This window comes from Acinonyx jubatus, chromosome B4, assembly GCF_027475565.1.
Source record: "Acinonyx jubatus isolate Ajub_Pintada_27869175 chromosome B4, VMU_Ajub_asm_v1.0, whole genome shotgun sequence".
NCBI lineage: Eukaryota > Metazoa > Chordata > Mammalia > Carnivora > Felidae > Acinonyx > Acinonyx jubatus.
In genome coordinates, this window is record NC_069387.1 from 98,610,131 (window position 1) to 98,624,595 (window position 14,465).

Here is a 14,465-nt window from a genome sequence, read left to right on the forward strand (position 1 = left end):
CAGCCTGAAATACTTTGGTTTTTGTCCCCCAGAGAATTGCTTTTACAGAGTTGCCCTTGGCATTATGCCATTGGCTTTCATTTTGATGGACATTATAAGGAAAAGCCTGTTCAACTTTTTGCCAATAAATTAGAAAATCTACATTTTCTAGGGGCGCCTGGGTGGCGCAGTTGGTTAAGCCTCCGACTTCAGCCAGGTCACGATCTCGCGGTCCGTGAGTTCGAGCCCCGCGTCGGGCTCTGGGCTGATGGCTCAGAGCCTGGAGCCTGTTTCCGATTCTGTGTCTCCCTCTCTCTCTGCCCCTCCCCCGTTCATGCTCTGTCTCTCTCTGTCCCAAAAATAAATAAACGTTGAAAAAAAAAAAGAAAATCTACATTTTCTAAACAATATATAAATTATGAAAGCTGACTCAAGTGCAGTTAGGAAAACCTAGGTAGACCAGTCATGGTGGAGGGAATTGAAAAGTGTTGCCAAAGATTTTATTCCCCTCCAGAGCTAAGCCCATATTTTTGGGAGCAGATATCTATGGTGCCTAACATTTATGTCTCTGTCCTCCCTTTTACCACTCCTTCTTTTGGGAATGGATCCTCCTCCACCTCAATTATGTGAGACTATGATAGCGGGAAGTCACAGTATACCAATTACTGGACACAGAAATTAATCTATCTTGTTGAATCATATTTTCAAATATCTTTGTATTTACTGGTTCAAAGTAGGGTATGTGGTTCGAACAGAGTTCAATGAAGTTCTTTCCTGTAATTTTGTATTTGTGTCTGTGGAAAAGTTCTCTTCTTCTGGGTTGCTGATGGGGATTTGCGAACCTATAACTGAGAATGGTCACAGCTATCTCTTCCCACGCAAATTAAGCCCATCTGCAATGAAAGATGAGAGAGAGGAAGAGGAGGAAAATGGGATGTGGGCAGGGACACAGTGATGAAGGACAGACAGACATATGGTCAGAAACTTCCTGACTGAGAGATGGAGACTGAGTAAGGCGGGCACACACACATACAGCACTCAGACACAGATATGGAAATCAAGGAAAAGAAAAAGAGAAGAGAAAGATCCCAACATCGCTTGAGTCCCTGGTGCTACTGCTGTCTTTCCTACATGTAAAGCAATAAGTTTCTTTCCTCCTTCCTCTCTTTCTTTTTCTTTCTTTCTTTCTTTCTTTCTTTCTTTCTTTCTTTCTTTCTTTCTTTCTTTCTTTCTTCCTCTCTCTCTCTCCCTTCCTTTCTTTCTTTCTTTCTTTCTTTCTTTCTTTCGTTCGTTCTTTCTTTCTATCTTTCTTTCTTTCTTTCTTTCTTTCTTTCTTTCTTTCTTTCTTTCTTTCTTTCTTTCTTTCTTTCTTTCCTGCTTCTTTCTTTCTTTCTTTTTACTAAAGCTAGTTTAATTTAGGTATCTTTTACCTGTAAGTGAAATACTTCTGATCAAAATGCTTTTATAGGTTAACTTAAAAGAGTAATTAAGGGACAGGTAATTCCTTTGTTCCTTTCACTATTCCAAATCATAGGGAAAAAACTCATAAAATTTGCCTACCCATGTTTTAAGGCTAGCATAACTGTAATACAAAAACTGAAAAATCATAGCATAAAAAGAAAACAGTGAATGTACATGAATACATCCTAAATGTAACCCAGAAGACATCTGTCTTCTTGTCCCCACAGGACTCCATTTGGTTCTGCCATTGAGTACAGAACTCACTTCCTTCCCTGGTTTACTCAGAAAACCCAATCACATTATATCTGTCAGGATACACAAGTTTTTCTGTGGTAACAAATAATGCCAAATTCATACTGGTTTAAAACAATGAAAGCTTATTTCTTGCTTACTCTTCTGAGGGTCAGCTGGGGACTTCCTTACATAGGGATGGATACAGGCTTTCAGAGAGTCAGACATTTGGAAAATTATTTAGTGACTGCTAGCAGAGGAAGGAAACATAGGAAATCATATTCTGGCTCTAGAGAAGTCCTTTCTGGTTGCCAATTATTTGGTTTACTCTCCTTTCTACATTTAAAACACAAACTTTTCCTATCCAAGGAAGACTACTCAAAATTTCCATAGTCTAACAAAACCAGTGTTAATGACTAGGATCTCTGGGTAATGTGTGAGTCTCTTCACCAAGAAGGAGGTAATGCCTAATAGTCTCTGTCAAGCCTGGATATAACTTCTGGAGGCTTCTGAACTAAAATGTTACCTGCTTCTCAGACATTTAATATATACAAGAATTGGGTAACAGGAAAAGTGCCCCTTTTCTGGATGTGGGGATTTTTCCTTGAGCTAGCCCTGAGTTGGCTCCCTTGACCATTCATTATTCTTCATTGTTCCTAGCTTCTACCTCTAAGAGATTCTTCCTTTTCTCTGATTCCCTTTGGTTATAGCTGAAGTGGGCATCAAGAACTATGTCCTTGATTGGAGCAAGAAGGTTTATGGACCCACTTTTCATTCCAGAGAAGATTGGGACCTGTGGTTGTCTTAAGTCTAGAAGAGTAACCACATGTTACTATGGTTATAACAGTATAACCACATGTTAACAGTATAACCATAATTCTTTTCTGGACATAATTCTCATATTTGCTATATGTCTTTGTTTTACTTACCTTGTGTCGAATGATTTCTCACTGCATAAAATGGATTTTCATCTTTTCATGCTCTAACAATGTTTTCTTCACCACCTATCTTCCATTCCTTAATCCAGTGCCAAATATTTTAGTGTTGTTTGTTTGTTTTATACAGTCACACTCCATTCCATACTATCAATTTCGATATTGGTTAGGGTAGAATGGGTTATTTTGCAGTAACAATCTAAAAATTGTAGTTGTCTAAGACAACAGAGATTTATTTCCCATTCAAACCATGTTCCATAGGTTGGCTGTGCGCTCTGCTGTATATAGTCCTCATTCAAGGTCATTTGTGTCAGATATTCCATTATCTGGAACATGACCAATAGCCATGGCAGGGAAAAGCTTCTGTCTAGAAATGACTCATGTTACTTCCACTCACATTTATTGGTCAGTGCAAGCCACAAGTAATTTTAAGAGGTTGAGGAAATTAAATCCTATCACATGTCTAGAAGGACAGAGAGATAGAATATCTGTGGAGACATCTAATAAATAAAACACATATATACATACATACATATGTACATATACATTAATGATCTTTATGGACTTTACTGAAAATTTGTGGAGACCAAATCAGGAATTATCACATAGTATATAGAATCTTGCAGAAAAATCTCCACCTGAAATTACTCTTCTTCCCAGTTCCTTTTCTATGGTGTCATTAATGTTTTATTTTTCTCTCTTTCTTCCATCATGCAGTATTCATCCTCTCAGGCTCCACTCTATCCCTCTCAGTTTTTCTGTTTGGGACTTAAAATTCCATACTCTTTCATTACAGAGAGAAAATTCTATTATGCTTGTTATTTGCACATTCCCTCAAGGTCTGTATACCACCCCAAGAGACTTATGAAGCATTTCTTCTGAACAAATATAGTGCTTTCCCTAGGAATTCTGGTGAATGCATTTTCTCCATGTTATTACATTAATAATATATTAGCAAGTCAAATCTAGCATTACCAAGTAGATTTTGTTCCAGAAATAAAAGATGGGTTCACATTACTATACCTCTTATTTCAATATCTTATGTTAATTAAAAGAGAAAATCTATATGATCATCTGGACTTGCTGTGTCCTCCATGGTAGGCATTAACCACATATAACTATTCTAATTGAAATTTGAATAACTAAATTATGTTATTTTAAATATTTGGTTCCTCATTCCCACTAGCCACATTTTAAGTATTCGGTAGCCACATATGGCTAGTGGCTATGGAATGAGCACAGAAAGGAACATCTCCATCATTGTGGAAAGTTCTGTTGAACAGTGCTAATCTAAATAAATGCTGGAGTTATTGGATAAAAGTAATAGTCATTTCTAATTTTAAATTTTCCATAATTAGAGTTACAAGGAAACTTCGTTAAATTGAGAAGTGGTATACGTAAGAAGCCAATGGTAAATACCATACTAAATAGTGAAACACAAGTAGTATTTTCATTATTTTCAGGAAAAAGAGTGTTCATCATTATCACAATTGTATCTGTTAGGATTAGATTTGGTTATATTTCTCTTGTTCAGGAAAACTGGAGAAAGGCAGTTAAGAGTGGTAAAGTGGGTCTACTCCATGGCCTCCTCAGGTACCCAGATTCATTCTATTACCCCTTGGGTGTGGTCTTCATTCTCATATTTTAAGTGACAGCTCATATCTGTATATCAATCATATCTGTACAGATATCAATCATATCTGTATTTAAGGCAGAGGATGGAGTAAATGACAATGAGTAAAGACTAAAGGAGACCATGTGGTATTTGCTGATTTTAAAGAATGCTCATAGATGTTACCATGTGATAATGCTGCTGACTTGACTAATAATTGGTTACATGGCCACACATTGATGCAAAGATTGCTGGAAACTGTAGCCTTCATTCTGAGTATTCATGTATTCATGTAAAAATTAGGGTTTCCTATGGATGAAGAAGAGACTGGGGTACTGGGGCACAACTAATACTTTCTGCCTTACCACTTTGTTTAATATTGTTCTGAAGGTTTTAATCAAAGCAATGAAACAGGAAAACAAAAGAAGTATAGATATGGGAAAGAAATGGACATAATTACTTTTCTCTTCATAAGATAATTAAATGCCTCAAATCCAACTGAATTAACTGGAAATCTATTAAAAAAGAATAAGAGAATTCAGTAAGATGTGAGAAATATGCAAGAATCAAGAACTTTCCATTTGATGTTTTAACTTGTAAGAGACAGGAAACATAATGAAAAAATGTGGGAAAATATAATGCCAATGGATAAATTTAGCAAGAAATATATGAAACTTATATGAAGAAAACCATAACATTTTATTACAGGGCATAAAAAGAAGATCTGGGTAAATGAAGGGTCTTCACATGTTCCTGGATAGAATGATTCATTGTTCTCAAGATACCAGTTCTCCTTCAAATTTGTAAATTTCATACAGTTTCATTCAAAATATATTTTTTAAACTTCTCATGCTAATGATGAAATTTATGTTAGCGAAAGATTGACTAAGAACACCAAGAAAACAGATAAAGAACAATGAGGGTCATATTCCCTAGTAGATGTCAAGATGTACTGTAAAGCTACTATAATTAAAAGTGTCATACCAACGGACTGATTAATAATGGGTCAGAACAGGGTTCAGGACAAGGTATATGCAGCATAAGAGACCACCACAGTATGTGACATTGCGCAAATTCTTAAACCTTCTGTTTTTCAAATTTCATACCTTATCAAATGGGAATAAACTAGTCCATACTGCATAGAGTTGCTGTAAGGTAATATGTGTAAAGTATTTATAATACCTGACCTGTTGTAAGCACTATGAAAGTGTAAACTATTATTAATGCCAGCATCAATTGCTATTAAAACTTGCTATTAAAATCAATGGGGAAAGAATGTATTATTTAATATATAGTGTTAGAGTAATTGGCTTATATTTGGAAAGAAAGAAGAAAGGAAAGAAAAGGAAGGACGGAAGGAAGGAAGGAAGGAAGGAGGCAAGGAAGGAAATTAGAACTCTAATTCACATTATAAATTAAATGGTATGGATTAAATATTTAATTATAAAAATTCCTATAAAGTGTTAGAAAAATGAGGAAGAATTGTAAAGGTATTCTTAGAGTTTGGATTCTTATTTTTAGCATTCTTATTTTTAGCATGATAGCTATGCAATAAGCCATAAAAGAAAAAAACATGGTCAGATTTTACTGCCAATCTAAAAGGAAGTTGAGATAAGGTGATGGGTGGGGTGATGGTAGTGTGAGACAGTGGTTGGTCAGGTGAGAGATGGTGGATTTGAAAAAGCTTATTTAAATACAATAAAAACTTCTATGTCCAATTTCTTTTGTAAACTGTGCTACCTATATGGTTCAGGTTTCTGTTTTAAAGTGCTGTACTTTGGTAGCAGAAAATATCAGTGAACGTAAGAGCTTTCACTTTTTAACTTTCGGGAATATTTACTTGAAGCCAGCTCATTTGAAAGGATTGCTTCTACTTGGAACTGGATATTCAATAGATCCTTATAGTTTTAAAAATTAGATGACAATTATGGGTAAAACATAACTATTGTAAATCAAATGTGTAAGATAGCAATATTGGAGCAGTTGGGCTGGTCCAGATTCTAAATTGGAAGTGGGTTGTTTTGGCGAAAGGAAAACAGCAATATATATTTTTAAATTTTTATCACTGTTTTTATAGTGCACGTTTAATATGATGGAAATAACCATTGCAACAGTCCTTTTTTAGCCTTATAGATAATTACATACTTAGAAAATTACATAAATATAAAAAATTAAAGCAAAAAGGGCAGAGCTTGATATTGTGTCGAATATACATTATTCATTATGAGGAAGAGAGCTATAAAAATGTAGAATTCCAGAGGGTATAGTTTTTATGCGAGAATTGATGCAGCAGATTGAAAATTTAGTTGGCAAATAGTACTGACTTTTTAATTTAGAAACATTAAGATTTAGTGTGTCAATCTGGCTGCTACCCGGACTGTGCTGTATTCAAAGCTCTAAGTTAAAACTCTGTAAGATTTAAGTGTGATAACATGCAATACAAAATGATCTTAACAGAAAAATCTGATTACTTGGAACTCCCCCCTGACCCCATGCCCAAGCGTTTGAATCCCATGTGAAATCCATTAATGGGCTTTTATATTTCACTTAAATTTTTTCACTGAGAATCACTAGAAATCAAAGTGACTGTAGCCACTAATAGATGTTTTCTTTAGCTGTACACATGAAAGAAACTATTTGTTTCAAAAAATAAAAGTTATAAGCAAGAAAGTCAAGTATATTTAATATCCTTTGATTTATGAAAGGATGCAAACAAATACAGGATTTCTTCCCCCAGGACAAAAGGAGAGCTCTTCGAACAATTCATTTTCCATGAGTTCTAAAGGGAAGGGGTTGGGCGACTGAGTCTCTAATTGGAACTGTTAATTTATTAATGCCCTAAAAGCATTATTTTTCCTACCCACCTTCCTCCTCCCCCCCACCCCCGGCCCAGCCCCTGACAAATTAGACACTCACTGGCAATGTCGTCCTCTTATTTACCCTTCTCTCTCCTTTTTCCTCTTCCACATAAATAGAAGTTTCATAGAAAGGGTCACATCATGGTAAACACTGTGACAGCTGCTACCTACTGTTTTGTGTTGGGAGAAGTTTCCATTTTTTCAACATTTCAGATCTGCTTTCCAGACTCAAATCTTTGAATTGACATGTAGGTATTTATTTGGAGGCTGCTGTGTGTTGTGGGCATCTCCACTTTTTCAAAGAAATGGGGAATGGATGGATGTGAGTTTTCTTTTAACCCCATCTTTAATCTTTCTCCAAACAATAAACAGAGTGGCAGTCAATCTCCTACCTCGTTGTCCTGACTGAAGTTCATCTTTCCCTCTCTGGATCTCTCCTCCAATGCCTCCCCTACAGAGTCTCTCAGGAGACTGTTTAAAACTGCCTCATATGGAACCACAAAAGGCCCCGAATAGCCAAAGTATTTTTGAAGAAGAAGACCAAAGCAGGAGGCATCACAATCCCAGACTTTAGCCTCTACTACAAAGCTGTAATCATCAACACAGCATGGTATTGGCACAAAAACAGACACATAAACCAATGGAATAGAATAGAAACACCAGAACTAGACCCACAAACGTATGGCCAACTAATCTTTGACAAAGCAGGAAAGAACATCCAATGGAAAAAGGACAGTCTCTTTAACAAATGGTGCTGGGAGAACTGGACAGCAACATGCAGAAGATTGAAACTAGACCACTTTCTCACACCATTCACAAAAATAAACTCAAAATGGATTAAGGACCTGAATGTGAGACAGGAAACCATCAAAACCCTAGAGGAGAAAGCAGGAAAAGACCTCTCTGACCTCAGCCATAGCAATTTCTTACTTGACACATCCCCAAAGGCAAGGGAATTAAAAGCAAAAATGAACTACTGGGACCTTATGAAGATAAAAAGCTACACACCAAAGGAAACAATCAACAAAACTAAAAGGCAACCAATGGAATGGGAAAAGATATTTGCAAATGACATATCGAACAAAGGGCTAGTATCCAAAATCTATAAAGAGCTCACCAAACTCCACACCCGAGAAACAAATAATCCAGTGAAGAAGTGGGCAGAAACCATGAATAGACACTTCTCTAAAGAAGACATCCGGATGGCCAACAGGCACATGAAAAGATGCTCAACGTCGCTCCTCATCAGGGAAATACAAATCAAAACCACACTCAGATATCACCTCACGCCAGTCAGAGGGCCAAAATGAACAAATCAGGAGACTATAGATGCTGGAGAGGATGTAGAGAAATGGGAACCCTCTTGCACTGTTGGTGGGAATGCAAATTGGTACAGCCACTCTGGAAAACAGTGTGGAGGTTCCTCAGAAAATTAAAAATAGACCTACCCTATGATCCAGCAATAGCACTGCTAGGAATTTACCCAAGGGATACAGGAGTACTGATGCATAGGGGCACTTGTACCCCAATGTTTATAGCAGCACTCTCAACAATAGCCAAATTACGGAAAGAGCCTAAATGTCCATCAACTGATGAATGGATAAAGAAATTGTGGTTTATATACACAATGGAGTACTACGTGGCCATGAGAAAGAACGAAATATGGCCCTTTGTAGCGACATGGATGGAACTGGAGAGTGTGATGCTAAGTGAAATAAGCCATACAGAGAAAGACAGATACCATATGTTTTCACTCTTATGTGGATCCTGAGAAACTTAACAGAAACCCATGGGGGAGGGAAAGGAAAAAAAAAAAAAAAGAGGTTAGAGTGGGAGAGAGCCAAAGCATAAGAGACTCTTAAAAACTGAGAAGAAACTGAGGGTTGATGGGGGGTGGGAGGGAGGGGAGGGTGGGTGATGGGTATTGAGGAGGGCACCTTTTGGGATGAGCACTGTGTGTTGTATGGAAACCAATTTGACAATAAACTTCATATATTGAAAAAAAATAAAAATAAAAAAATAAAACTGCCTCATATTGTCCAGACTCCAGACAATGGAGCTCCAGGGCAGCACTAGACTATTCCCAGTATCGCCTTTAGCCCTGGCAAATCATCTCTCTTTTAGCTTCAAGCAAAACCCCCTTCCGTTTTGGACACTGCCTTCTGTCCGTACTACCATCTAACCTTATTCTGGCTGTCATCCAAACTCCAAATGTGTTGAGGGTTTGGCATCTGGATCACAGTCTTCCAAGTCATGCCATGATCCTGGGTGACTATAGTATCTACATAGATGAAAAATTCAACATTTTAGTCTTAAATCTTCTTGAACTTGCCTTAAATCTTCTTCAGCTACCTGAATGGCTGCCTGCTGGGCTCTGAAATCTTTAACATTGTCTTTACCCCTAACCTTCAGTCACCCAAACCTGACACACTGCTTCATATTTCTCTTCCCTGTACTTTCCTATTCTCTTAATTCGGTTCTTCCCTGCAGTCTAAACATGACAAAATCCTTTCTGTATAAAAAACAGCTTCATCCCTGATCACAAGTCAACCTCTAGCTGTCTTTTAATGTCTCTTATTCCCTTCTGAGTCAAATGCCTCATAAGAATTATCTGAAAGATTTTTTTGTTGTTGTTGTTAATTTGAGTATGGTTCACAGGCATGTTACATCAGTTTCAGGTGTACGACATAGTGATTTAACATCTCTACAGGTATGCTGTGTTCACCACAAGTGTAGCTACCATCTGTTAGTATACAATGTCATTACAATTTCATCAACTATATTCCCTGTAGCCGTGCCTTTTATTTCTGTGACTTATTCATTCTATAACTGGAGGATTATCCTTATTTTCTGCTTTGACTCATTCTTTGGGAGTCAGGCAACTGATTCCACCAAGTCAATGAAATTGCCATTTCTGGCCATCATCTAATTATCCAATCCAATGGACTGCGTTCAGACTTCATTATAGTTAATCTCTCTGTAGCATTTGACTCTCTGCGGTCAGTTTTTCTTCCTTGGATTTTCTGGCACAGTTCTCTCAGGGTCATTTCATGATTTCTTTCCAGTCTCCTTTGCCAATTCCTCCTATTTCCACCCTAAAATGTGAATGATTCATTTTTCTCTTCTTTTTGTGTGCTCTTTGCCTGTCTCATTCTCTTCTCTGACTCCCATCTATAGGCTGAGGATTCATGAATTCTAAAGGGAAGTGAATGAATAAATAATTACTTTCTAAACAATACATATTGTCTCAGGAATGATTTAAAACTGCTAATAAGGATACAGGAAAATCCAACTGAGAAGCAAAAAATAAGTAGGAGACAAAAGGAACAAATTGAAATAAGGGAGAAAAAATGTCACCCAGGAGGAATGAGGCTAAATATGCTATAAGTCCCAAATTTAGTCTTAAGCTTTTCAGAAACCAGTGAGAAGAGGGTGAAATCTCATTATGGTTATGCAATCCAAAATGCCTGTAAGATATCAGTTGTTTAGAAATCCAACCATTGGTGCCACTGGGTGGAAAGCTCTCAGGGGTGGATGAGGAGGCCTCCAAAGGACATGAATCAAATCTTCAATGTCATTATTCCAGAAGATAAACTCATAAGTTCCCGGGGGCTGTTTTATAAACACGTTCCATTTAGACAGTGGCATCAGGGTAAGATTCAATTTAGTTAAAGCAGTTCTGTGACAGACCAGTATAATATGGTTTATGTTCCTAAGGAAATGTTTTAGAGAATCTTGAAGATAATTTTGTCTTGCAAGCAATTGTCTCATAAAACAGCTTTTGACACCTATTGAGGACGTTGAGCATGAGATTCTACTCTGTGACAAGTATTTAATCTAGCAAACTTGTATTTCTAGTTCTAATCTAAATACTTGGTAGTTATCTGCACCTTGATATCCCACAGGTATCTTGGTTTCCAAAACTGCATCCATTATTCCCTCCAAACTGATTTTTCCTATGCTCTGACTGGGAATGATAACATTATGCACCCAGTCTCATCAAGAAATCTTGAAGGCATCCTAGACTTTTGTTTCTTTCCCCCCTTGTTCCTCACACTCACAAAATACCCACATCCTTCTGATAGACTCTCCTTATATCTCGTGTCTCTATCCTGCCTCCTAGCTTCACTGCCACTGTTTGGGTTCCTTCGGGACCTTATTACTTGTCTGAACTACTACACTAATGTATTATTGTCTTCCTTGGTCATAGTCTGGCCCTCTGTCCCCTGATCCAGTTTCCATCTGATTCACCTTTGTGCTTCTGGCATTACCACAGCGATTAGCACATGGCAGGCAAGTAAGGTATTTTTGTTGGATGAATTCATATATGGATGAATGAATGTACACACACGTGGGTCTTATGAGAGTCATTATTATAATGCTCCTTTCTGGGGCACCTGGATGGCTCAGCTGGTTAAGCGTCAGACTCTTAATTTCAGCTTGGGTCATGATCTCACAGTTGTGGGATCAAGCTTCATGTTGGGCTCTGTGCTAGGCATGGAGCCTGCTTGGGATTTTCTCTTTCCCTCTCTCTCTCTGTCCCTCCTCCTCTCTCTCTCTCTCTCTCTCTCTCAAAAAAAAAAAAATTATGCTCCTTTCTAATAATAGGAGAATCATATCTACTCATTCGTGCACCATCAGGATTAAGGCAAGTATTTGTGTACAGTGGTAAGAAATTAAATGTTGTTTCACAGATTCTGAGTTTTTTTTTTCTTTAATCTTTCCTATGGGCAAACACTTGAGGAGGAGACCGAAGAACTCAATTCTCACGTTATTGTTAGAAGAAACTCCAAGAGAAGCCTAAAGAGGAGAGGAGGAGAAGGAGGTGGAGATGAGCAGCTGTGTATCCACCAACAGCCTGGAGGTGGGAGGTGAAGGATTGACTCAGAAAAGCAGTCAAGATTTAATTAAAGACCCAGGCGTGGAGACGCTCATGTGAGGGGAAGAAAGAAGACTCACCTGTAACTGCCTGGTATTTGTTGGGAGAGGATGAAGGGAAGAGATTTATATGAATGTTAAGAATATGTAGCAATGTGGGAGGGAGCCCATAGGGGAAATTGTAAGATAAGTACATGAAATATGATTGGTTGAGAGTATAAAGCAACATTGGGAGAGGCTCTTGATAGGAATAATTACACGAACGCAGCTGATAGCTACAGCCCTTTGTCTCCTAGAAATAGGATGGCTATTGTGGCTAGGTAGAACAGTGTTATGAGTTAGCTAATCAAAGAGTGTTAAAAATCCATGCAAACTGCATCTTGGGCTCACCCCTACTCTATGAGGGTGAGAGACAGGAATGAGAAATAAGTATTGCTTTATGACGCTGGCCCCGGAACTCTCAGGAAGTAGTATAAATCCTTCAGTAGCAGTCCTGCCCAAGGACTAAACCAGACAGGACGATAGGTTTCATACTGGGTACTAACTCTTGTTAAATACCCAGATTATGACATTCAGAACAGGGTCTGTCCTACAGGAACCGTGTACTAATCAACAGAGAAGATCTCCTGGAGGAAGACCATTTACTTAAGTCTCTTAAGTCATGGAGCCATCCACCCCTTTCTCCTTAAGGGCATATCTCTTACTTCCTTTTGGCCAAGGGAGAAGAGGAAAGAAAAAGAAAAAGAAGGTAAGGCTTATTAAATCTCTAATGACAGTAATAATTGTATTGAGAGCTAACATTATTAAACACTCACTATGTTTAGGGCACTGGTCTCAGGGCTCTAGTTGTATTGTTATTTTTTATTTATTTGATTATTGAAACAACTTTGGAATAGGTATAATTTTGTTAGCAGGGCACACCTTCTTAGAGTGGAAGATCATAGCTATGGGAAGATGGGTTTCCAGCTGATTACACTGCTTCTGTGGCCTGTCAGGTGCTCTAGGGAAGACTTTGTTGCCTAAAGCCTCTGTGTGCACAACCTGTAATTTGCAGATATAATAGCTATCATAAAGAGTTATATTGATGATTAGAGATAATATTATATAAAGGGTCTAACATGGTCGTTAACATGGAGGAAGTAGACAGTGAAAGGGAATTAATGTCAGGTACTCTTTGATTAAATTCTTTTTGTTCTTCTATTTTACAGTTAAAGTTAGGATAAAATTAGTTACCGCTATTTTCCCTTCCAAGCCCTGCTTTTTTTTTTTTTTTATTTCTTAAATTCTCAAAGGGAGTCCTAAAGCAGGAGATCAACAGACCAGTTCATAATGAGAATGAAGAGATGTTCTTGATTCTGCTAATGAATTTTAGCCAGTTCCGTTCAATAGTAGACAAACTTAGAGCCCAAACAAAGAGTTAAATGTTATAACCAGGTATTCCCAGTTTTTCCCAAGTTTCATGACTGAATATCTAGTAGAGGCCAAATCAGAAAGAAAGGTTCCAGGAATGCAGGACTGAGCCAGGCCAGATTATTTTAATTTATTATTTGGCCCTCCAAGGGGCAGGGCAAAGCACCAGGAACAGTGAGATCAAGCTACAGGGAGTTCTGATCATTTATTTCCTCTAACTAGGCTCAGTCAATCTTAGTAAAATGAAGTGGCGTAGATTGGCTTTTGATAATTTCAGAGGGCAAACAATATTTGAGTGTTTTCAGTAAAACAAAAGATAGAAGTGATAAATAGTGGGAATAGTGACATACTGTGAGAATGGTTCATGAGAAAAATTAATAATGCTACCAATTTCTATCATTACATCCTGGGGAAGCTACAGAATTATTCAGGGGCTTGGTCTTAATTATCTTCTAATGAAGATTTGATTTCATTTGCTCTTGTAATCTCTCATTCTTATGTCTCTTTCCATACACTTCCCTTGCTTTTAATTTCCTAGAGTTAAAATGTTCCATGCTTAATATTCTCAGTAGAGCAGCTGTGCTCCGTAGAGGAAATACTATGTCAATCTCACAAATAATATAATGAGTTATGCAAGGGCCTTGCTTTACTACTGCTGGTCATATTTTTATGTGATGCATGTACTCAGTAGGAGGAATGAGGAAGGATTCAGGGAGAAGCAATGTGATAGCCACTCCTATAAATCTTCTCAACTACTGCTCTCCCGGTTTGCTTTAGCTTTGTTAAAAAATATCTTAGGCTTTTCCGCATTTTTAAAAATAAAATTTCCCTTGTATCAAAGGACTACATTCAGATTGTGTAGAGAGTCAAATAGTTCTGTAAGGTCATTATGAAAAGCACCAACAACTTTAATGGATTACTACTTCCTAGTTTTTCACTTTTAGATATTATCTACCCCTTTCCCATGAAAGGTGAAGATATAGCTCTCTTTCCCTCCCCTCCTTGCCCATCCCAATCACCCACACATTTCCCATCCATCCATTCTCCCATCCCCTCCGTAGAGTTTTATTCTCTTGAAAAATTTCATTGGGTCTATAGTCT